The 3,830-nt window shown below is 35.6% G+C and overlaps 1 long non-coding RNA gene across 1 annotated transcript; it reads right to left on the bottom strand.

The window, feature by feature from the left end:
* Positions 1-1,618: 1,618 nt before the first annotated feature.
* LOC103105539 (uncharacterized) lies at positions 1,619-2,630 on the bottom strand. The gene is made up of 2 exons (XR_473719.3): positions 2,347-2,630; positions 1,619-2,009 (listed from the first exon to the last, which is right to left on the bottom strand). It is a non-coding gene; the product is annotated as an uncharacterized LOC103105539 (long non-coding RNA).
* Positions 2,631-3,830: the final 1,200 nt, after the last annotated feature.

Genomic DNA, 3,830 nt, shown 5'->3' with positions numbered 1-3,830 from the left:
ATTAGAAGGGAAGCAACAAATTGGAAAAAAAGTTTATAGCAAAAACCTTTGACAAAGGTCTAATTTCTCAAATTTATAAGGCAATAAGTCAATTGTACAAAAAATCAAGCTATTCCCCAATTGACAAATTCAAAGGATCTGAATAGGCAGTTTTCAGATAAAGATATCAAAACTCAATAAGCACATGAAGAGGTGTTCTAGATCTTTTATAATTAGAAGAATACAAATCAAAACAATGTTGAGGTACCACCTCACATATAGCAGGTTGGCCAATATGACAGTAAAGGAAAATAATAAATGTTGGAGGGAATGTGGCAAATTTGGGACACTAATACACTGCTGGTGGAGTTGTGAACTGATCCAACCATTCTGGAGGGAAATTTGGAACTATGCCCAAAGGGCTTTAAAAATGCCTACCCTTTGATCCAGCAATACCACTATTAGATGTCTACTCTAAGGAAATAATAATGAAAAATGTTTTTACAAAAATATGTATAGCTACGCTCTTTGTGGTAGCAAAATGTTGGAAAATGAGGGGATGTCCCTCAATTGGGGAATGGCTGAACAAATTGTGCTATCTTTTGGTGATGGAATATTATTGTGCTGAAAGGAATGATGAACTGGAGGAATTCTATATGAACTGGGAGAACCTCAATGAACTGAAGCAGAGTGAAATGAGCAGAACCGAGAATATTATACACAGAAAGTAAAACATTGTGGAACAATCCAATGTAGTGGACTTTGCTAGTATAAGACAATCCTAAGGGACTTATGAGAAAGAATCTTATCCACATTGAGAGAAAGTACTATGGGAGTAGAAACATAGAAGAAAAACAAATGACATCATTTGTTTATATGGATATATGATTGGGGGTTTGGGTTTTAAAAGATTGCTTCATTGCAAAAAATGAATAATATGGAAATATGTCTAAGTGATAATATTTGTATAACCCAGTCAAAGTGCTTATTGAATCCAGGAGGGGAGAGAAAGAAAATGAAATATGGAAATGTGGAAAAATATTTTTAAATTAAAAATTTTAATAAAATAAAATACATAGAGAACTTGGTCAGATTTATAAGCCCCATCCATCAAATGGTAAATGGTCGAATATAGGAACATACAGTTTGGGGATGAAGAAATAAAAGCCATATAAAAAATGGTCTTGTGAACTTGAAATCTGAAGACCCCAATTCTGCCCCTGTTCCCTAGAAACTTACCCCAGAGAAGTCCCAGAGTCACCCATTTCAGACTGAATAATAGACCTTAAAGTACTTGATGATCTCAGCTTAGGTGGGGCTATTAGATCTAATCAAATGTTAAGTACCCTTTTAGTCTTAGAAGTTTCCCTCCTTGTATCAGAGATCTGTTCCCAAGAAGCAGGAACCATCCTTTTAGTATCCATTGTAGTAGACCACTGTTAAATTTATGGTTGGACTTTAATATTTAATTGGTGGTCACCAGGGATTTAATTTCTAAATCCCAAAATGAATTACTAAAGTAAAATGTAATTTATGGTAGTTTATTTTACAATTATAATAGAGGAACTTTTAGAGGAAGGTTTAGGAAGGATTTAGGAATAGAGGAATATTTAAAGGAGAGAGAGAGAGAGAGAGAGACAGTGAGACCGAGAGACAGACAGAGACAGAGAGAGAGAGAGAGAGAGAGAGAGAGAGAGAGAGAGAGAGAGAGAGAGAGAGAGAGAAAGCTTTTTCTGAATCAGTTAGAAATTCTAAGGCACCAGCCAGGGGAAAGGAGTCTCAAGATGATGGGCCTTTCTTAGAGGTTCACACCTCCAGAAAGGGCAAGGAACTAAGTCCATCTTTATACTCACCATGGTGACCGTGTAAAAGGAAAGCAGTCTGAGGTCTCCTGCATGAGCTCCTCCAGGGGTCCAGTTCCACAGCCAAGTGTCTTCACTCCAAGTCTGAGTGTCTGTCTTCTCTCTAGCTGGGAATGACTCTCTTCACTCCAAGCCCAAGTGAGTCTCTTCTAGTCCAACTCTGAGTGACTGAATGATGATTTCTGTGTGTCTGTTTCCACTGTTTAAAGACCTTTTTCTCTTGTGTCACCTCCCCTAAATTTTATGTCTACCAATCACAGCAGACAATTTTCTCCAGGACTGCCCACTCTTTCACCAGTGGGTCACAGACCACCCACTTAATGTATGAAATGGGTGTTCATACCTTTTTTGTGGTTAGTTCACACCTTTTGTAGTTAGTTCATACCTTTTGTGGTTAAAATGGGTAGATCTACTTTAAGTACTGGGTTTACACTTTGGGGATTAAGATCTAAAAATAGACAGGGGATTACAATTGAATCTTCACAATAAAGAAAGAGCTAAGTACCTTCACTGTTATAATCAGGGGAGAGCCAAATCCAATCTTCATAATACTTCCTGATAGCCTAGCCTCTGGCTGCAGCCTCTTTCCTGTAATAATTAAAAATGGGTTTTACAAATATAAGAATTTTAAAAAATTATTGTGGTTGCCATTTATAAAAACTAATTAACTTCTTAAGTCAAAATGACTGTTGGCAGCTTTTATTTACAGCAAGGCAGAGATATTAAAGTGGAAAATATAGGAAAGAGGTAGGAAAAAATTGCCTAGCAACAAATACTCTGTAATAGATGGGTTAAAAGAAGGGTTCAAAACTAACTAAGTAACTAATTAACTAACTAACTCACTAACTAACTAACTAAATATATATATATATATATAAAATAACAGGTTTATTTGCCTAAAGGGTTAAAGGAAAAGGGGAATTAGGGAATACATAACTCTTAACTCAAACAGAGATTAAAACCCTTATACCTTCTATAATTATTCTAAATTAAATTCTTAAATTAGTAATTAATGTTAAGGGGGTTTGGTAGGAACAAGGACCAGGGCTAAAGAATCTCACAACACAGGAGTCCTCTTTGATTCAAGCAGCAGTCCCAAGTAACAGCTCTTTTGAAATCCACTTGACAGAAGTAGCACCAGCAGCAACAGCAGTCAGGAACAGGCATACTATCAAGAAAACCAACAAAGAGGGAATCACTGGCTCTCTGGGTCCACCCCAGAAATACTAAACAGAAACCCTCTTGGCTCTCTTGACTGCTAGGGGAAAAAACAGCAATCTCTCTCTATTCCAGAGGAGTCCACCAACTGCTCAGTAACTGCCTATGTGTTCAGTTCCCCAGCTCCTGAGAATTTTGTGTGGAATGTTGGTTTGCAGGGTCTCTTGCTTCTTGCTTTTGCAAAAGCTAATCCTTACAACAGCTCCCCCCTTTGCACAAAGCCAAAATTGTGTTGAAAACGCAATTTTGGCATTTGTGCACTAATAAACTTATATGTTCCTTAAACTAAAATTTCTACCCAAAATAATAAACAACCTACACTCAACTATATTGTCTTATCTAATACTATTCTATTCTAGGGATTTAATCAAGTAAAGGAAAAAGGGGAAGTACACAATGAACAATTACAAAGTTCCAAATACAGATCAAACATAAACAAAAGCAAAACAAGCAAATAACATCAAAATCAAAATACAAACACAAATTCATCCAAAACATTAAAATCATAAACTACTACTTTTATGAACTAATATTCTATGATTATTTCAATGCATAAACAGCAAACTTAGACAAAAATGATTAAAAAATACAATAAATACAACATTGCATAAGTTTTACAAAAAAATTAAACCAAACCATCAAACTTACTTATGCAAAATACATTTAACAATAGATGAAAATTAAACACAACCATATTCTCTACTAGGAATTTAACAGATACTATCTATTTCTTATGTCCTAATCCTAGTGCCTCCAGACCATGAATTAGAA

The sequence above is a fragment of the Monodelphis domestica genome, chromosome 5 (assembly GCF_027887165.1).
Source record: "Monodelphis domestica isolate mMonDom1 chromosome 5, mMonDom1.pri, whole genome shotgun sequence".
Classification (NCBI taxonomy): domain Eukaryota; kingdom Metazoa; phylum Chordata; class Mammalia; order Didelphimorphia; family Didelphidae; genus Monodelphis; species Monodelphis domestica.
This window is presented reverse-complemented; position numbering and strand designations above follow the sequence as displayed.